This window comes from Cygnus atratus, chromosome 1 (assembly GCF_013377495.2).
Source record: "Cygnus atratus isolate AKBS03 ecotype Queensland, Australia chromosome 1, CAtr_DNAZoo_HiC_assembly, whole genome shotgun sequence".
Taxonomy (NCBI): domain Eukaryota; kingdom Metazoa; phylum Chordata; class Aves; order Anseriformes; family Anatidae; genus Cygnus; species Cygnus atratus.
This window is the reverse complement of record NC_066362.1, coordinates 41,208,648-41,231,355: the sequence shown is the minus strand read 5'-3', so window position 1 is coordinate 41,231,355 and position 22,708 is coordinate 41,208,648. Positions and strand designations below refer to the sequence as shown.

At 37.3% G+C, this 22,708-nt stretch overlaps 1 protein-coding gene across 1 annotated transcript in view; it reads right to left on the bottom strand.

The window, feature by feature from the left end:
- The window catches only part of NAV3 (neuron navigator 3), a 494,795-nt gene that overhangs the window by 389,242 nt on the left and 82,845 nt on the right, over window positions 1-22,708 (bottom strand). The gene's annotated exons all lie outside the window — the stretch shown is intronic.

Here is a 22,708-nt window from a genome sequence, read left to right as displayed (position 1 = left end):
CCCTACATGAAGTAGTACTGTGACAACTGAAGACAGCTGTTGACTCTGTGCCCTGGATTTCTTCCAGCTGTCACTTGCAAAGTGGCATTTTCTGTTGTGCTATTTCAGCTGGTGCTGTGGTTCAGTTTCCTTTCAGTAATTCCTCCTGGCAAGTTCCAGAACACTGAATAACCTTGGCTTTGCACAAAACTGTTCTATGTGTTATTAAGAGAAATAAAAATAAATTTCCCTAAGCATCTAATCTCAGTAAGGAAGGATCCCTGAAGAAATAAATAAAATTGTTCCATTCTCATCAGTCAAAGCAATTTTAGCTTGAGAGAAATCATATTTGTAGTGCTATAGTGTCAGTGCTGCATATGGATTTGTCTGAATCAAAATATATTTGCATTGATTTTTGTGTTGGTGTGATGTCTGCATGTCCAAATGGCCTGAACTTCCCAAAGAGCAGAGTAGTTGGCTTCAGCTGTGTCTCTGGCAATCTAAATTTACTGCCTAATGGAAGACCCCCTTGGGTTGAAAACATGTTTTGTTCAAAGACAGTTCACATACCCATAGAAAATAACTTATGCTTCTCTCCACTGAACATCAGAAAAGTCCCCAACATAAACTTTACAAAAGCTTCATTAGGAAATAACTACTATCTGTATGGATAGATTCGTTATATAAATAGAAAGATTTACTTTTAAATAAGTGTGAAAGAGACGTTTTAAATTTCTAAAGATTAATACCATTGTCAGTTCATTCCCTCCTGGTCTCCTCAGTAAACTTTCTGCAACAGATATCTATGTGTGGGGAAAATGGTGGCTCCAATACTGTAGAAAAACAGCCGATAAATTCAGAGATTGCCCATTTAAAATATTCTTTTTCTTGAAACATACCATCTTTCCAAAATAAAGCCAGGCAATTAATTACATAGCACTTCCCCAACTGAGATGTTAAGCTGCCTAGCTTTTAGTTCTACATTCTGAAAATAGCAGTTCTGTAGCATTTGGCCCCAAGATCATATGAATAAGCAATGTGCAGAACATTAATTTCTGTGGATTTCAATCTTCTATTAAAAAAGATTTAACACCTGCAACTGTAAAGGCCTAATGTTGGTAGCCAGTAGGGTTCACCTAAGCTCTACCTCCAGAGTAACAGAAACACATTAATAAACACATTAATAACTACCATGAAGTCAGACCGAAATCAAAGCCACAACCTGCCATGTTGCAAAGATGGTGAGGAAGAGGAAGATCACTGTCTGTCCTCTGCCTTGGACAACTGTTGAGTTCACTCTGTGATACCGTCAGACGTTCAGGTGCCATTCCTTGGGTAAGTGCCTGCCTCACCTCAGGTATAAACTCTCCTGAGCCCTGCTGGGATGAGGATCTAGAGAGGAAGGCATGTGTTCTGGGTGGTGGGTCTGGTGTGCTCATTCTGAGAGCATGGTCAGATTAAGAGCAGAACAAGAACAACCCACTTTCTCTTAATTTTCACCTCTAAACTGAGATTCCATTTTTCCTCTTCTAACCATAAAACAGCAGTGAACTGCAATAGCCCTCTACCCTTTGAAGTAGATTTGGAGCACAGACGCTGATTTTGCACCCTACTTAAAGACACAGCAAAGGCAATTAACATCTGAGTCTCCCTGCGCCCCCTTCCTCTAGACCTTTTCAGAAACATTTTATCTGTCTGAGATACAACAGTTGCTGAGAGATGATTAATTTAGACAGCTCCTTCACATTTCTCCGCAGACTTAGCTTGAAGTCACAGACGTATATGCATGCATATACATGTTCCCTAGCAATCAGAGCTATGGCTGCTTCTAGCAAATGATGTTCAATAAGCAAAGAAGCTACCATAACCTGACGTAATACCAGATAACTATGTCAAAGCTCAGAAAAGTTATGAATACTGTTAAATATTGAACTTGATTAATCTACACAGAATAAAAGAATGAACATCTCAGCAAGACATATTGAAGTAGAGCAATTACAGCTTTAATCATTCCTTTTCTCCAAATTCTGAAACTTTGCATAAAGCATAAGGCTCTTTTTAAAATAGAACTGAAATTCACCCTAAAAAAAATCTCCTAAAACTCGATTTTATTTTATTTTTAATCTGATATTTACTCTGAGTATCCTAAAGCATATCTACAGAATAGCTCGAATTTTGTATTGCAAAGCCAGTACATTGGTTGAACAGCAAACAATAGCAACATTAATTGTGGCTATGATTGAAGCATCTGAAGAACACATTAAATTAGATTACATATTAAATCAAAAATATTACAGAAAAAAATCCTAGTCTAACTCTTTAACATTCTTTACCTTTCAGTTTTACATTCTTTGCAGCATCTAACAAATAAGTAGACTGTGAGTGATTTTAAACAGACAGGATTAAATTAATAAAACCAACTTGCATGATCTGACTGTTAATGCAAGTCAAAGAAATTTTTAATGTAAGAATAGCCTTAATAGGAAAACCAGAATTCCTTTAGTACCTTATAACAGATATTAGAACAATTGTAGTTAAAATAGGAGTACAGAGCAAAGACAGCAGTTAAAACAAGAATTTCAGTTATGCATATTATTTAAAGAAAAGGAGAAAGAACATGGGCCTGAACTCCAACCTGAAGAATAGAACAAGTATGGCAGAGGTAAAGCACATCTCTGTATGAGATACAAGTAACTTGTGTACTGAGTGCAAGTAGTCATCGGCAGATTTTAGTTAAGCCAAAACAGATGTGAAATATAGCCAATTTTCAATTAGTCATGGAAAAAAATATCCAGGTTGCAGACTAACCATAATACAAGCAGAAAAGACACGAGACTTTTTCCTTTTCCTTTTTAACCTTACATATCTTCATTTCAAGTTTAAATATAAATTATGTACAGAATGTTCTTGCAGCTATTTTACATATGTTTTAAATTTGTGGGTTTGCTTTATCTTCCTTATCCCACCTCATTTATTACCCAGAATAGCAGAGTCAATTGTAAATAAATACATGCCAAGTGTACTTCTCATTTTATTTTCTTTTCAGTGGTTTCAGTTGCTGTTATAATGAATCTCAGCAGATCAGATTTCTCTCTCTTTTACCAGAAGATTTGAAAGGCTGTAAATGAATTAGCTGCATTACCTACAGAGCATGGATCTATATGAGACATGATTAAGCAAGAAAGATGACTTTTTTAAACAGAATTTCTGAATGGTCTTTAGATGTTGCTAAACTCAGGCTACAACATTATAATCCAATCTGGCTGTGACAAAGATTGAGATAAACATTGTAAAGGCTGATCAGGAAGAAAAGGTCACCCTTACAGATAAGATACAATTAAGGACATACTTAAAGTATCTATCTTGGAAAAAAATATGGGGAGTGTTCATCAAGACTTCTAAGCTGCTCAGCTCACTGAAAATGGTTGGTCCAAACCTTTCAAGAGAACAAACCCAATTCTTGTCATTTACAAATTTCTGTAACCTGTCAAAATACTTCCATATGATTTAGAGTAAGTATCAATCTTCATCTCTGTATTAGTTTACTTAGATGACAGTAAACATATATTCTGGGAAGTCTGTTTTGGCAGAAGGGAAATTGGACTTCAACACACTCTTGATCATACCCTAAATCTTTCCAATATATATTTTTTAATGTGTAATCATGGGCAGAAACATGCTTGGCCTAATGGTGTCACTAGAAGACATTAAAATTTTAATCCTGAATTGGTATAATAGTGCTTGTAGAACAGAAAAGCCATCGACTTTTAACTCCTTCAAAGACAAGAGGATAGAAAAATTTAATCACCATTCTGCTACCCCTTGCTAAAACCCACAACCACAATAAAAACCTGAATAATAATAATAATAAAGGTCATTGTCATTTCAAAGGCAGCTGACAGATTTACTAGAGGAGAGATAATAGACCTATTGAACCTACTGAGGTATTCATAAACTGCGGTAATAATGAAGTACAAGTTGGCATCACTTCCATCTTGCTCCTGAAGAAATTATCTGAGTGCACAGCCAAGCCTTATAATGTTAACATTCCCAACTCTACAACATAAGGTTTATTCTCAATATATATAGTCTCTGATTTTTGGTACCAGATCGTTCCCCAAAGAAATCTATGTCTCAGAGAGAGGTCTGAAACCTCTAGTAACATATTTGGATTCCATGGAGCACACTTGTCAAACCTGGATGTATGAAAGAGCAAGAAACAGCAAAAGAACATGCTAAAACTCAATGCCAGAATGAACTAGTAAATAATAATTATAATAATAATAATAATAAAAAAAGATAACCCAACTATTTAAACAAGCCAACAAATTCTCTGCATCTCTATGAGAAATCCTATTTTACAGTTTTCCACAGAGAGCAGGGGTGCATACCTACATGACAACTCACAGCTAGTATTTTGATACCATCCATGAGCTAAATTATCAAGTCACTAATAAAAAAAAAAAAAGTGCTCTGCTCAATTTTCAATACAATTATAGAAACAGATAATCTAAATCACCACATGAAAATGTTGAAAATTTGTACCCACGTTTGCTTAGGAGCATAAAACGATCCAAATCTTTGATATTGTAAGTCAAAGTGCAATCCACCACACTGAATAGGATTCATATTTCTGTCTAGTAAATGATGTATATTAAGGTGGAAATATGCATTTCATAGCTTGTATAGAGCAACTCGGACAAACCCTGATGTATTGGACTCACTGCAATAGAATCTATCCATGTGCAAGAGCTGTTTGTCCAAGGTTTCCAGATGTTTGGCAGCCCAGCAAAGACCTGTCCAGAAGCAGCATTTTCACGTGATTAAAAAAGAAAAGAAAAAAAAAAATGTCTGGAAGACACAGACATGTAGCAGCTCTATTGTTGAACAATGTACAGCAGCTCAGCATTTTATCCTAAGGAACAGAACTGAAAATTCCCTAAATATATTTATATCTCAATAAAGAAAAAAATATATATATTTTATCAAGCATTACAAGTTACATGTTTTAGGAACTCACAACAGCAAGGCAATACAAATGAAATCATGACTGCCATGTGGATCTGCCACATAAAAAAAAAAAATAATAATAATAATTGTGGATCCAAAATGATAGGACTTACAAAATAAAAGTATCTATCCATGTAAAATGTGTATATGCACCAATTTATGCTTTTCCAATGCCCACAGATTTTCTTTGTGAGCAGTAACACAGGGATTACACATGATTAGCTGCTTCAGTCATTGTGAGAAAAGAGGCAGCAGCCCTCCAGCGCAGGCTGTCTGTGAGCAGAATAGGAAAGTGTTTCCTTTCCCTCTGAAGTAGACAGAGCTCAAACGACAGCTATATGCAGTTCAAAGACTTCAATAAGCACATGCCATGGCTCAGGTTTTAGATGAATCTGAAAGTACCAGCTTCAGTAGAGACTGGAGGTTTTAGTTCTTCAGGCATACAGTACTTTCAAAAAATAATTAGGAATTAAATGAATAAATCCATGTAACAGCAACATTAAATTGTGAATTTAATCTCAGAAGTGAGCAAATCTAAAGCTAAAGGTTACACCAGCGGGCTTACCAGCTTACCATGCACCTACGTGTGATGCTTATGTTCAGGTTGGACAATCTACGTGGAATTTCCACACACAGCACACAAAAACCAGGTGAAGCAAGTTTACTGTGCAACCTCTTCCTTGGCTCAATGCTCTGATACAGCCAGCCCCCTAGCACTGCCAGATGGCATTTAGGAGCCTGCTTCTACCTGCAGGACATAATCGCACAGGCTCAGTGCCATTGCTCATCCAGAGCGGTATCTTGCCTGGTACAAGCATAAACAAAAATGTAGTTATGCCTTTGGAAAGCTGGTGGTCACAATACAGGGAGGCTGTGCCACTGCCCACAACACAAATGTGCATGACTGTAGACATAAACAAGCTGCCAGCACCGATATGTGACACTGTCTTCAACTGTTGAAAACCTTGAAATTTGAAAGTGAGAAGTTCTTGACTTCACGGAAGTGCACAGTGCTAACAGCAAACTAATGCCTTACTGCAATAATGATAGTAAGCTGCCTGGCCTCATGTTATGTGCTTGGGCCCAGCTGATGAACTTCAGCAATGCTTCTCACTCTGTAAACACTGAAATATGGTGGCAGAAATGGAAAGGGAATGGAGAGTGCGAGAACTTCTAACTAAACATGAGATCAACTAAAAGAACAATGTAATCAAAGGTAACGTTTTAAAAAGGTTAGAAAGTTCAAAAGTAGAGTGAAATATCACAAACCTGATGATGTGGAAATCCCTCTCTTTTAAGCTGATTGCACTGAAAATAATGTATATTTAAATCATATACTTTTCAAGATGAGGGATATATTTTACAATACTTTACAATGCTTGCATGCATATTTGGCACTTGATAATGAAAAATTAGCTATTTTTAGCATTTAAACAGCAAACCTATGATTTAGCTATACTGTCTAAATCAACCCCTGACTCAGAAAAATTATCTCCGGTCAAACATCCATTCCAGGACAAAAGTCTGCCAAACCCTAGTTTAGAATAAATCAATATGAAGGTTCATTCACTTCTGAAAATGACTTGCAAGAAAAATGCTAAACAATCTTAAGTAGAGCAACTTATATCAAAGGAATGAATTTTTCCAGCCTGAGAAAAGAGTCGGTACCTAAGAGCATCATATCAGCTCTTCTAGAAAGCATGGCACTTCTACATGGGTTGATTAGATCTTCCTCTAACAAAGTCCAGCCAGTTAGAAAGAGTTTTGATTTTCACCTCTCGTTCCTTGATTGCAATCATTTTTCTCAGAGAAAAGTTAGAGTGATCCAGAAGGCATGTTACACTGACACAATCTATTTCCTACAGTGCTTACAATTATTTGGAAACCAAGGCTACAACAAAATAACCCAATTCTCTTGAGGATTCACACCTGGAGTTTAAAGGCATAAGGATTAGTGACAAAGCTTCCCGTGGTTTCTTCCTCAAGCCCTTTCTAATTGTCTACCCAACCTATATGGCCAAAATTAAACATCTCTCAGTTTAAACAAACAAACAAGCTTCTCTGCCCCTTTAAAGGATCCAATGGCTCAAATTTAGTGGCACTATGTTGCGATTCACTCCAGCAAGGTCCTTCTCTAAAGGCTCCAGGCAGGAGACAGCCTGACAGCCTCAGGACAGGCAAGGATGCTCCCACTTATTTACTGCAGCTCATGGATGTTAAACAGTAATGATCGTGAACACCTCCAATCCTATTTGCATGTCTATTAAAATACAGTATATTGTCTGAATGGCATAATTCTCAAGTCTTATCTTATCATATTTGTGAATTTTATGAGTACATTGTGAATAAGCCTAATGTCATATGCCTGTATAAATTTCCCACAGTATCAGCTACTTGCTTGAAAGTCATTAAAAAAACAAGATCAGAATAGCAATAATGCATTAGCAAATTGATTCATTCTCCTTCAGTGCCTTCCAAATGTCTCTTTTCCTGTCAATTCTTGTTCTTTATAGGCACTTATTTATTTCTGAGGTCTGATAGAATTGTTTCCAAAGAGTACATTTAAATTAAATCATAAAACTTGTGTTGTATTAACCACATCATCCACCAGCAGTGGAAGCATGGTTATGTTGAAAGACTTTGACTTCCATACCTTACTGCAGTATTAAAAATAATAATAAAAGAAATATTACATAGTTTTATATTTATATACAAAAACAGGTACACTGTTAACAGAATAACAAATGACACAAACGTTGACAGTGCTACAGCAATTGCTGCATTTACAAAGCATTTTAAAGCTGTAAGTGAATTTTCCAGAAAGATTAAATTAATAGTTACATGGTTGCAATTTTAATCTATATTTCCTCATTTACTATTAGCTTAAAAATGAGATAAACTTTAAAATATCAGATCAAAAAGGCTATCAGCAGAGACCAAAAATAGAAAAAGACAATCATTCTTTTTCATTGAGACTCCAGCCACACATAACTAGATTAGGAGTATGGGAAAGAGATTGTTAACATCGTATCTTTTTTAGAAAGAGACATTCCAGAGTAATGCTCACTGAAAATACAGACAAGTTTCAAATATAGTGTAAAGCATGGAAAATTGAAAGTAGATAGCTAAATTCATTTAAGAAACACAATTTGGACTACAACTATCAAGCCCCAGGGAAAAAAATAAACTGAGAAACACAAACCTCTTTAATTCGAAAGACTGAATTTTGTGATGAAAGATGAAAATAACATCTCTAGCTTAAAAATACCAAGTAAACTTTTAATTTAAATGCATGGAGCCCGCTCTCACTGCTATTTCATAAATTCACTGGGATCAAAAGCAAATCCTATTAAAATACATGAGTGTGCGTACATATCAATACCCTGTTTCTTTTGCTCAAAGGTCAAACACTATTCAAAATACTAGGGGCTTACACTAGAAGGGTAAGTGCTTAAACCTCCATTTTCTTTTTATTCTCTTCTTTCTTGGGATAGGAATAGGAGGCACTTATAAATTTATTTATTCCAGAAGCTATTTGATAGATGATAATAAGTAATCTTTATACATGCATATGTATATACCTTCCTGGCTGTGAGGGTGGGGATTACATGAGAAACAAGACTAAATATCCTTCAGAAATACTCTCCCTTGGACGTTTATATGTCACATGGACAAGCTTTTTAACCACCAATGCCATTATGGTAGTGCAAAATGGCAGACCATATCCACTTGGAAAAGCTAGAAATGTAAAATATTGTGTTACCCATAGCTGCATTCATAGTGCTTCTTTACCAACATTTTTGAATAGTAAATATAAAGCATTTTGTACTTTTACTATGATATCCACATCAAATGTACTTGGGTGGGGAAACATTTTACACTCCCCCTTGAAGCTGAAAAATGGGCACTTTTTTATGTTAGCTTGAGAAACACCAACTGCAGAAAATAACTTCCGCAGATCAAATTTTATTCTCAGAGGCATATGTGTGACTTAAAGGTCTTTACATTTTGACTTCAGCTGTTGTCGGACAACAGCCTCTTATCTTCCAATGTAATTGCAGAGATTTAGCTAAAGGCAAAGTTTTATTTGCCTTTATTTATTGCCTGCACCAATAATTCTATAGAGCAAATTGATTTAGGAGCCACTAAGTATAACAACACTTAAGCCCCAATCAGTAAAGATAGTTTAATTTGTATTTGTACAACCATAAATAGTCACACAAACTGTAGTAGCACACTGCAGTAGCAAAGATGCAGCCATTTGCAAGCAAGGATAACTATAATGGCTTCTCTGTCTTCTGTTATTGGGGCAGATTCTCTCACAAGCAGTTGATCATCCAAACCGCGCTGTGATCTAACCTACACGAGATCCTTTTGTCCTGATCTGCGCTGAATTCAACTGCACATGATTTGCTACTCAACATTATGACTTCATTTGCCAGTCTTCAGAACAGTGAGAAAGAAACATGGCAACAATGGTGTAAGAAATATTTGTTGACCAAAGTTGCTGCAAGTCCAAGCCACCAAAATTCTTCCTTAAAAAAAAAAAAAAAAGAACAAAAAAATAAAACAAAATGCTGTTTTCCAAATTAAATTAAGGTTTTGAGACTATACGCACCATAAAATGATGAGGAATCAGAAATCTTCACTAGAAACACCTATAAGATAATAATATAACTGATGTCAAGATGGTTCTCTCTTGCTATATAAACTATTACGCTGAGAGCGCATAACATCGCTGCGTGTTCCTATTAACTATAAAACTTTTATTTCACTTGAACTTCTATACTTGCATCTAACTCAGGGCTCATCCCACTTCAAACATAAGAACTGCCTATTTGTGCAGAGAGAAGTTCATCAAACCTGCTGATAGTCTAACAGATGTCACTTTAATTGTGACAAAATATCATGAGGATGAGGTCCAGCCATCAAACAATACCCTGTACTACATTAAAAGAAAAGGTCATTTTCAGTAGATTCAAATATGTTGTCTTTTCACAACATCTGGAAGTTTTCCTTCCCTCCTCCCTTCCCTCTTAGCTCAAGAATCTCATGGTTACTGTTTGCAAAGCCAGGAATGCCCAAAGGCCCCTTGCATTTTCATTTATCAGACAAATTCTGACTACGGCCACCCTTTTGAATCATGGCTGAAACAATCCATTAACTGAAGGAAAAAAAACAAACAAACAAACAAACAAACAAAGAAAAAGAAAAAAAAAATGATACCAAGGAATCATAGACATGAATTTTGTCTTTACAGTCTGCCCACACAGATTTTGGCCTGATGTACTGATTTCAGTGCAGAAATCATTTTTCCATATAATTTTGTATGGTGGCAAGCACAATGTGGTCTGGCTTCAGATAGAGGCTGCTAGATATCAACGTAAGACAAACACTACCGGCGAAATGCAAATAATAAAAAGGCAGTTAAGCCTTCCTGGGTTTACCATTTTCTCTTTCAAGAAGCCTATTCCTGTATAAACATCATCACCACCTATCCTAACTTAAGTCAGGGGAAAAGGAAGAGAAATAATATTTTTTATGACATCTTAAAATGAACTAAGAGCACTACAGTTAGCAAACATGAAAGAGGATATTTAATTTAGATATGACACCTCGGTACATTTATTTCTTTGGAAGCAAAACCAACAAAATCTATTCTGTAACTGAATAGGTTATCTAATGTTAGATCCTCACAGGAAATGTATTACATTTTTTTGTGCAACATAGGACAAAAAGTAGATACTAAGGAGTTCCTCAAAAAAATGTGAAAGGAAAAATAAAACAAAAACATTAATTGCCACTCATTAAGCACTTGTTTTATTTAAAACACATAGAGGAAGTGCTAAAAATATTCAGGCAAGCCTTTGAAATAACCAGTGAAAACGAATCTGGTAAGATCAAGTCTTGAACATGACATCTTTTCTTCCCCAGAGAAAACTGACTTTCCTGCTACATTACTTTGACCATGTCTCTAAAAGAAAGCACAGCTACACATGCACATGCACTAACACCATCAAATTCTATCATTCTGTAGCATTCTAAATCTCTGACATAATTTTAATTGTAAAGTTGTTCTAACACTAAAAATACACTAAAGCATATCTAGTTTACTGTTAGATTTACAGCCTTCAAATACCACATTTTATTCAGGACACTTACGAGCATATGTACCTGTGTTTAGTGGGGGCAAATAAAACAAAGATGCCTGGTATTGGAAAGCTCTTCAAGTAGATTAATCACTCAGAAATATGCTGCTCACTTTTGTGTAGACTGCATTTTTTTTCATTTCAGACTATGATTTGTATGTATACAAAAAGTATCTACCACCATGGGACTTTCTAGCCCTGACTATAACTCCAAAAGAGCTTCCTGAATATAAATTACTATGGGAAAAAATAATAAGAAGAAGATTGCTGGTAATTACTTATTCTTCCCTGGGGCAGCTGCTGGCAAGGCCAGGCCAAAGAGAAGTATTTGCATATGGCACGCAAACATCTAGCGGTGCCTGCCTGAAAAATGACAGCACTAAAGTAGGAGGATCTCCACCCTGAGTTATAGCAATGAATGGGCCAGATCCACCTGTACACTCTTAGCAGCATTAGAAAAAACAAGAACAACCACCACTGCCACCACCACCACCACCAAAAACACACCTATTCTCTAAACTTTAACAAAACTAGGATAAGTAACCTAGACATGAAACATTATGTTGAATGCTTAGTTTAAACAAGCACTGCATGGATGTGCTGTAAAAATGAAGTCACTGTCCCAAAGAACTTGCAGCTTGAGTTTGTGATAAAATACCATGGGGAGGAAGAGGATGGGAGGGGCTACAGGAAAAAGAAGATGATGATGATAATAATAATAATAATAATAATAATAATAATAATAATAAAAGAGAGAGAGAGAAAGAATATAGAATGTGGAAAAAAAAAAAAAAAAAGACATACTCCTGAGATGAGCAAGAGTAAGCCAAATATTTATATTTGACAAGCTTAGGTCACAACTGTTATCACAATTACAGCAATTTTGGGGTGTTTGGGCTATGGTGGGAGCATACAGGCATTTCTAGCTTTTCCCTTTCTATCCATGTCCTAAGTCACACAAGATACTGCACTGCACAGACTCGCAGGTACTACTTTTATCCCTATTACTTTAACTTTTCATTTATAGAGTCTATGAGTACAAAATCTAACTCTTCCTCTCTATATATGTCTTCCTATCCTTTGGAAGAAAAGCCACACATTTTATTTGTCAAATCATGTCTGTCAAAGTACTGAACAATGGGGATACTGTATACCAAAAATTATTTTCGACAATATCATCATTACTGGTTAAAATTAATACTGCAATACTGCAAGCTTTTCTCTTTTCCTCTTTTCTTTTCTTTTTTTTTTTTTAAGTTTATTTATAGACATCAGTTATTAAAAAACAAGAAAAGCAAACAAACTATAAGCTGCAAGGAAAACCAAGTATCTGTTGCTTCTTAAAACATATTTATTTTCATGATCCTGCCATAAAAATTTTATTCAAACCAGATAATGAGATACGTCTTTATTTGTGCCAAGAATATAAAGAAAATGGTAAAAGCTAATTTGAAAATTCCAGGATGTAGATAAACACATTAAATACATATTAAATGACACTTTTTGCAGAATTTCATTCAAGGAAGACAATCTGTTCTTTTTTCCTGATAATCTAGTGCTTCATTTTCTTTTCAGTAGTTTTTAGAGCTACACTGTCTGAAGAATCTAATTTAATCCTCACTGGAAGTCAGCCTTGTGAAACTGTAGAACGATATTCTCATCTTCTGCATATATTTCCATATGAAAGAAAGACTGGACACTTATAACTTTCAAAAAATACCGAACTCCATGAAAGCAGAAAAAAATAACCCAACGTTTGCATTTATCTGAAATTGACAGAAATATTAACATATCAGTGTAATTTCATCCTGAGAAGAACTTACAGTACAAGAGGTTTACTGGATCTGGGTTTTTAAATTAGCATGTAATTAATGCATGTGCATGTGAAAAAATAAGACAGCACCTGATTCTATGCTGGTGACATGAACTGGTTCAAGAAGTTAATTTCCATACTACTCAGAAGCTGTTTCTACACTGCTCGAAGTCAATACATTTATTAAAAACTAATACATATGACATACAGCAAGCACAAAAATTTAAGTAGCATGGAGAGAGGGAACCACATAAAAATATCGTGCAAATAAAGCTCAATCCAATATTGAGAAATTCAAAAATGATTGCAGTTGTCTCTAAGGAAATAAGTCTCATTATGCCACATGCAATCCCAGAATTCCGTTAGTTTTCCAACAGTCTTTCCACATAAATTGTGAAAGCACACAGAAAACTCATCTGCATGAACTTTTCGTCCATCTTCCTCATCCTCCACCTACAAGGCTGAGCTGCCCTTGACTATGAAGAAAACAGATGGGTTTTTTAAGAGGAGGAATGACTAGGAAAACTGCTCCTCTTCTATCCTGCTGCCATCTCCTCCTTAAGGAGACATTGGTCTTGCCTCCCCAAGACATTGGGTTAGGCAGATGGCCAGTAGGGCAACAACCAGTTGGGGCACCCCAGAACATACAGAGCACAGGTACCTTGCAAGCACTGACCTCCCCCAGCTCACAGCACTTCACAGAATCAGAAAATCATTAAGGTTGGAAAAGACCCCCAAGATCATCTGGTCCAACCACCCCCCTACCACCAATGTCACCCACTAAACCATGTCCCTAAGCACCATGTCCAACATTTCCTTAAACACCTCCAGGGATGGTGACTCCACCACCTCCCTGGGCAACCCGTTCCAATGCCTGACCGCTCTTTCTGAGAAGAAATTTCTCCTAATTTTCAACATGAACCTCCCCTGGCGCAGCTTGAGGCCATTCCCTCTTGTCCTATCGCTAGTTGGAAGGAACCCTGAAAGATAACAGAATCAGAATCATCTAGGTTGGAAGAGACCTCCAAGATCACCCAGTCCAACCTCTGACCTAACACTAACAAGTCCTCCACTAAACCATATCACGAAGCTCTACATCTAAACGTCTTTTAAAGACCTCCAGGGATGGTGACTCAACCACTTCCTGGGCAGCCCATTCCAATGCCTAACAACCCTTTCAGTAAAGAAGTTCTTCCTAATATCCAACCTAAACCTCCCCCGGTGCAACTTTAGCCCATTCCCTCTTGTCCTGTCACCAGGCACGTGGGAGAATAGACCAACTCCCACCTCACTACAGCCTCCTTTAAGGTACCTACAGAGAGCGATAAGGTCACCCCTGAGCCTTCTCTTCTCCAGGCTGAACAAGCCCAGCTCTCTCAGTCACTCCTTGTAAGACTTGTTCTCCAGACCCCTCACCAGCTTCGTTGCCCTTCTCTGGACTCGCTCGAGCACCTCCATGTCCTTCTTGTAGTGAGGAGCCCAAAACTGAACACAGTACTCGAGGTGCGGCCTCACCAAAGCCGAGTACAGGGGGACAATCACTTCCCTAGCCCTGCAGGCCACACTGTTTCTTATGCAAGCCAGGATGCTGTTGGCCTTCTTGGCCACCTGAGCACACTGCTGGCTCATATCAGCCGACTATCAGCCTCAATAAGAGAGCCAGGAAGGAACCCTCTTAGAAGCTTTTGGATGGCTGTTTTTTTGGGTTCATTATGGGGAATTTTTTCCACTGAACTGCTGCTCTCCGATAGATGACACAGTGTGTAGACTCAGATGGGCCTTGGGTAACTTTGGGAAAACTTGGGCAATTTGCTTGGCAAACTGACTAGATTATTCTCCATAAGGCCAACAGCTACAGATAACTTATTGAATGTGACCCCAGGGCCCCAGTTTTGTCACAACCTGTATGCATGGACAAAAATGCAGCTGATGATGACTGCAATTCTTACCAGTTGCAAGTAACCATGTATTATTTCTTTCCCAAAAAAGATCGATATTAAGGGCTTTTTTCTTTAAAATTTTAGTACATTTTTTGCAAGAAGATGTTACATCAAAAAATAGAGCAACCCTCAAAAAATTTAAAGGCTTTGCAGAAAGCCTGCCAAGATCACTGGAAAGATTCCCACTGCTATTTAAGAGGTCTGGATAATGATAGCTTTAGAGTATTACCATGAAATATATAGTATAAACCTAAAAACAACTTAACCATGACACTGCCACCAATACTACACCTCTTTAAAGAGTCCATACAGAGCTACTGGTTTGATTTTGAGAACTGGGTCACAGCATAATTTACTAGAAGAAATATGTTGTGACAAACATTCATGACACATGCCTGGAACACTTACCAGGATGTGTTTATAGGTACAGTACTAAGACAGTCACATAGTACCTTGCAAACATAAAGAATCCTTCCCTGTGCATGCAATCACCACACATGGTATTAAAAGCTAAAAATTTTAAATGTTGCTAAAAACACCCAGAGAAATAAATATTCAAATATAAAAAGGCTTTTGCCATGCACAACTCCCACCCCTTCATTCTTTTTTTCTTCATTTCAACGCTTTAGATTCAAGTGCTGCACTTGTAGGAATATTATCTCCACAGCATTCCTAAACATATGCTGCATTAAAGAAAGGAAAAAAAATGGAATTTAACATACTCAGATTACATCTTCTTAAGCAGTATCTCATGAAAGGAACAAACGAGTATATTTTGCAAATAGTAAATAGCAGTAAGGGATTCACCCCACCTCCCCTTCCCCAATGAGGTTTCATTTGTTGTTTTGTTAAGAAAAATCCTGCTAAGAAAGAGAATAAATACATGAGAAAAACTAAACAAATATATAGCATACACATTCTGATTCCCATACAGGAGAGTCTCTGGTTTCCCTGGGCAGCTGTCAGAGCAATCAACCTCAGTCTGAGAACCCTCCTTTACAGGGGAAGAAAATAAAAATAAAAAAAGGCAAACCCCACCCCCCCACACCCCAACATATGCTTCATGGTTTTCCTTTTACCTCTTCTGAAACTGTACTGTTACGCAGGCAAGCAGCACAGCCTGAGCTGTAAAATTAACAGTTTAAAACCAGTGACTGAACTTACCTTGGTAAAAAATTAATTCCTGGAGAACACAACTTCCAGTCTGTTACGCCAGCTGTTCTGCTAACAAATGACAGCTCCGCCTTTCTTTCTAGCTGTGCCATGAACTGACATATCAAGATAACACAACAAGATTTTTGACAGATCAAATTTGTATTGGCTACAGTTATTAGACACACATTGTGGAAGAATGACTTTATTTCCTTTCATCATTTTATTGATATAAATAAATAAGTAAAGGGCAAGAAAAAAGGCTAACTACTGTTAAAGGTGTTTTGCAACTCTTTTTATGCTTAATAGTTTATTTATAACAACACAAAACTAAAGTGAACAAAAAACACTAGGGAGGAGTGGGTGGGAGCAAAGCAGAAGATATTCACTATTTCTCTTATGATGGGCTAAAATCAGCTCTGAGATCTCCATAATCACTCTTTGGCACTTTTGAAATACAGATCCACTCAGGAATTTTGCTCTTGGGATCATCTTTTTTTATAATGTTTACATATCATTTTAGCTCATTACTGTCAAGCATGGGATAGCGTAGAATATTGAAGTCTTTTTTTTCCAAGAGATGTCAGTTAAGCACCAAAGTAAACTCCTTAACAGACAGCTTTGACTTCTGAGTGCTGTTTTTATACATCATTTATTTATTCTTTGTGGGTTGCACAATTCTGCAAATCATCTTGCATTACTGGTACATATTTAAGGGAGCTCCTGGAGATTTTGAGCCAGAAATCTCTTTTTACACCCAGACTGATGCTACGCCAGAGCACGTTGTTACCAGCTCGTTCTGCTTTCAGAAAAGAACAAAATCCCAGTTGTCTAGACTGGCATAGAAAAATGTTTGGAAAATTCTGTAATTTTCTTCTATTAACCACTTTCTTCCATCTCCCCAACTGATCCATTTAAATCTCTTCCTCTTATATGGTTTCTTTAAATGGCCATTTGGAAATAAATAGAATGAGTAACTGGCATTGTAAGAAGTAGTCATGTGACAGTTGACAATGACAGGAAAGTGACATCTACTTTAGTTACGTACTAAACTGTATGAATTAAGAACATAGTCTCTGCTTAACACACAGCCAAACAGACCATTGAAATTCTGAGATGACATTTAGATGACTACAGTGGGGAAAATCAGGAAATTAGAAGAAAATATAGATGTAATGTATTAACAGCCAAGGCACTATAATTTTTTTTTTGGTGAGCATATCAGAAAGACAAAGCCTGTGTAGTTCTTCCTTTGTGTACGCAAACCTCTCCCTTCTCTCCCACTCATAGTACAACCTAGTGCCTCAATGATGGGTGATTTTGTACAGACAACATATTCTATCCATAAAAAGGTGTATTCTACTGTTGGGTACTAAAACCAAGAGTGGAATCAAGGGGAGTGACCAGCAAACTGTAAGGTTTTTAAGCCAGACAAAGTCTTTTTGTTCTGTGTTCATACAGCACCAGCACAAGTCTATTCCGATTCATGACCAAGATTCCTTTATTCTGCTGCAAAGCGAATAAATAGCTGTACCTGCAGTGTATTTATTTTAAATACTAGCCAAGGATATTTGGCCTTCAAGATGAGGATCTTAATGCGCTGAGAAAAATCAATGGTCAGTGATTCAGATCTTTTAATTTTACAGATGGGTAAAACCAAGTTTAAGCAACTTCCCTGAGGGTATGAAAAAAAACGATGAAGCTAGAAGAGAAGCAGACCTTTAGCCTTTCTGCCTCAAGCTTTACTTACATCATCCTTCCTAAAGGGATACAGCAGCAACTGTAATACAGCAACAGACATATTTAAATTATTAATAAGCTATTGCATAACACAGACAGAGATGGTGTTTCACAAAGAAGCAATTGTTCTACTCTGAACACAGTAGATTCAAGCAAGCTAAATAACCATCTTATAGAATTTTTGGCTTCAATAGTGATCTGTTACCTCAAAGTTAAAAGCGACAGTTGTTTAAAGTAATTTTTGTTTAAGTCAGCATACTTAGGGAAAAAAAGAAAAAAGGAGAAAGATCATCATTCATCAAGAAGTCAGTATGTACCTCAATCACCATACATCAAGTAAGAAATATCTTCAAGATATCAAAGCAAATTTTGTAGTAACCATAGTAGAATCTGTTTAAAATCATGCCCATCACTGGGTACAACATGTATTAGTGCTTTGTAGATACTCACTGGAGTTCTAGAGGTTATTACATTTGTGTGTTGTACTCTCCTTTGGTTCTCATTTATGATGCCAACAATAAATACAAAGTAATCTGACCTCTGGGATTGAGCCAAAAAGAGCACTTGATGGAAATCTGCCCTTCCAAATGACAAATTATGGACACAGTGTTTACACCAGACAATTTTATATATATATATATAAATATATATATGTATATAGGGTTACAAAACCTCTGACCTAAGGACACTATTTTCCAGAAATAAAATTAATAAATAAATAAATAATCAAGAAACAAATGGAATATAGAGGAAACAAAACATTTTAATGTATGATTACACTGGAGATTGTCCCATACATGATTGTTCATATTACATGTTTATATGCTCACATGTTTATATACTCACTCAAAATACTCATATATGTAATTATGAATGTGTACACGTATACATTCACACTTCTGTATATGTAAGTGTGCATGCATGCTGAAAACAAAATGATAAGCAGAGTTAACTTGAGCAAGGGGAGAGGGAAAATGAAGACAAAGAGATAGACACAGACACAGACACAGATTTCTAGGTTGGAAGAGACCTCAAGATCATCGAGTCCAACCTCCGACCTAACACTAAGTACTCCACTAAACCATATCGCTAAGCTCTACATCTAAACGTCTTTTAAAGACCTCCAGGGATGGTGACTCCACCACCTCCCTGGGCAGCTCGTTCCAATGCTTAATAACCCTTTCGGTAAAGAAGTACTTCCTAACATCCAACCTAAAACTCCCCTGGCGCAACTTTCGCCCATTCCCCCTCGTCCTGTCACCAGGCACGTGGGAGAACAGACCAACCCCCACCTCGCTACAGCCTCCTTTAAGGTAACTGTAGAGAGCGATAAGGTCGCCCCTGAGCCTCCTCTTCTCCAGGCTGAACAAGCCCAGCTCCCTCAGCCGCTCCTCGTAAGACTTGTTCTCCAGACCCCTCACCAGCTTGGTCGCCCTTCTCTGGACTCGCTCGAGCACGTCCATGTCCTTCCTGTAGCGAGGGGCCCAAAACTGAACACAGTACTCAAGGTGCGGCCTCACCAGAGCCGAGTACAGGGGCACAATCACTTCCCTAGACCTGCTGGCCACACTGCTTCTTATACAGGCCAGGATGCTGTTGGCCTTCTTGGCCACCTGAGCACACTGCTGGCTCATATTCAGCCAACTATCAACCAATACTCCCAGGTCCTTCTCGGCCAGGCAGCTTTCCAACCACTCATCTCCCAGCCTGTAGCTCTGCTTGGGGTTGTTGCGTCCCAGGTGCAGGACCCGGCAAAAAACATGAGGGCAAAAACATAGAGGGCAAAAACATAGAGGGCAAAAACATAGAGGGCAAAAAACATGTGGCAAGGATAGCAGGAAGATGACAGGTAAGGAGAATACACCTGACAGCAAGGAGAAAACAACAGCAGTAGCAACAACAAAAAGAAAGGAGCACACAAAAAACAATATCAAGAGCCCAACCTATAAAGACAGCCTGCTGACTTGCATTTCAACCACAGGCCTATTTTCCCTTCCAGAAGGATAACGTTAAACTGGAACAGCAGTTGCCCTGCACCATAGCTTCAGGTAATGCCCTGGGTACCAGGGGCTGTCCCTCTCCCCACGTTCAGTCACTCAGGTGAAAGTGCCATTAATGGAAATAGCTGTGCCTGATCCTGACCATTCTAGAAGATATCAAGAAATTTTAATATTAAAAACTGTATGGGTTTTCCATGCAGCAGTGCCTCATGGGACAAAAATTTATTACATCTAAAGATACTACAGACAAACAAAGTAACACTCTAAGGTTCTGTTTATTAACATGGAAGTACCCTGAAAGATTGTTCTGTATGTGGAAGGGTTTGCTTTGCTTTGTTCTCCCTCCTCCCAAAATGCAACTGTCACGTAGAGGGAATATATTGCTATTAAGCTCAGTAGCTCTATCAGCTTCTTCTTTTCTTTTAACAAAGAAGCTTTGTTCATTTACTGCATCAAACATAGAGTAGAACTATGCTAGTTTGTATATATACACGTTTATATTCAAATCAACATGGATATGCTTGTGCTTGCTGGTAAGCAGCTGTGAGAGAAAGAAAGAGAAAAAAAAAAAAAAGGAATTTTGCACTAAAAAGAAATTTCTAACCATTTCCAAAGTTCCTTCCTACCTTTGAATTCTTTTGTACTTCAGCACAGGTGAAAAGCTAATACCAGTACATAAGCACTGAAAAATAAAAAACAGAAAATCTCCCAGCAGTATCCTTTAATTGGTATGCAGCAGGAATGCACTCTTAAGTTCAAGGTATAACAAAGTATAGCCTTCCACTCTGTGACAACATCCAGACTCAAGAGAGCTGCATTTAAGGGCTGCCCATATTATTACAAATGTGGCTTCAGCAATGTACCACTCTGCGGGTTGCTTTTTCTTTTCTCCACATGCATTTCCTTCAGTAAACATAAATAAATAAATACAAATCTAGAAAACTCATTTAAGGAAGTTAGGCTTCTAGGCTTTAAACTTTTCTGTGCATCACTTCTGCAAATGTACCAAGCTTTGTCAACCTTTTCTCATTCTCTTGATTCATAGTGTGTATTTACACAATGCATCCAGGAAAACGAGATCTGGTTTGATGTGAGACTATTAATTGCTGTTGGTAATCAGTCAGTAATTCCACTAGATGTTTCTAGTCAGGAGCTAAAAAAACACAACAGCAGATAGAGGTGTTCTCTCATACGTTGCTTAAGGCTAGACCTGTCTAGAACAAATGTAAAAGGATTTTAAAGCTCTGCTTTACAAGCAGGCACACAACAGAGTCTCACAGAAGACTTTTGCTTTAGCACATATAAAATGCAGTCTAAAGAAGGTCTTTATATCCCACATAGGCAGATTGCAGTACATTCCCTCACAGCTTTATTTCTTCTGATACAGCAACAGTAGAAGATTCTGCTTCTTACAATTTCAACAATAACAGTTTTGGGGGAATTAGAGAAGAAACTAGATGAGACTGCAATCCATGAGACCCAGATTCTATGATTCTACGGCACTTGCAATGCTTCAATTGCACCGCAAGAATGCAGAGATACCCGACAGGGTGCAGAATCCTTGACCTGCACTGGATCCTAGGATCCGGTTAAAATCTCAAGGTAACAGCACAGAATGATTTAGATAAAGTAGCTAAACAAACATGGTGACAGCAACTACTTTTCCCAACCCCTTCATAAGCACAGTGGTAACCTTCACTTAACATATAAGTAGAACAATTATCAAACAAACAAACAAGTGTTGTTAGATACATTCAGATCAATATTATTCTGGCGATTTATTTAATTAATTAATTTTCCCTTCTTGGTCATTCAGACATTCAAACTGTAGTCTGGAACGGGGATAGGAAGAAAGTTGACATTATTTCTACTTACTCTTTCCAATGTTTTGAGAGGAATTCTGGCTCTTAGTTTTTTAAGTCTTCGTTGTACAGAGCCTGTTTAAAGTAGAAAGCAATCCCATGGAAAGTTCAAAATTCATGGAAAGGGGGACATGAAAATAGGTTTTTACTCTGAATGCCCACTTTGATACAGGATCATCCACCAGATTTAATAAAATACTTAAATAAAGTTGGCAAGCAGGATAGTTGACTCCCTAACACACATTATAGGACCATACTTATTTTTAAGCTCTTGCTTCAGACTGCAAAAGCCTCAAAAGAAGTTTTTGAAGGTATGATCTCCATGCAGTTGTATGATAAACATCCCCAATGTCACAGTGCAAGACAAGGTATCAAGTAGGAGCCTCAGCAACGATGGAGAACCTCTATGCAACTGCTTCTCAAGCTCGTGCTCCTTCTTCAGAAGGAAAACATAGGACTGGGTCGCACGCTGTTTCAGCAGCCCAACCCTTTCCTAATTGGCATTTCATACTCAAAGAGCAACAGACAATTTCAAGACAAATATTGCTTGCAACCAACCATTACCAGCTAAGCAAATATAATTCAGTAACACTTCTTAAAAATAATAACAGTAAGAACAATAAAATACTATCTACTACGGTGATTTCCTTATTTTGCAATGTCCTTGCAGAGAAACAGCAGAAAAAAGCCATGTGATTTTATTTACTAGCTTATTTACTAGCTTAGCTATTTAGTATCACTTCAACTGTTTTGTCCTGAGGCTAAGAGCTTTCTTTGGAAAATGTAGGGGGAACAGCAATCAAAAAACAGGATGTATAGTGGAAAGCCTCTAGCATTTCTTTTTTTATATATATAATTGACAAATGAAAACATTACTGATAATTTGTAACCATCAAGGTTTCCCACAGCAAACGGTGTAATCATGAGATATTGCCTCCACAAATTTAATTGTTTTCTGCTTCCTAGCCCTTGTATCTCACTCTGGATTAGGCAAATCTGTTTGAGACAAGATGCTTAAATCTATGTTGTTATTACTGCATATACAAGAGTAACTGATAGAAAC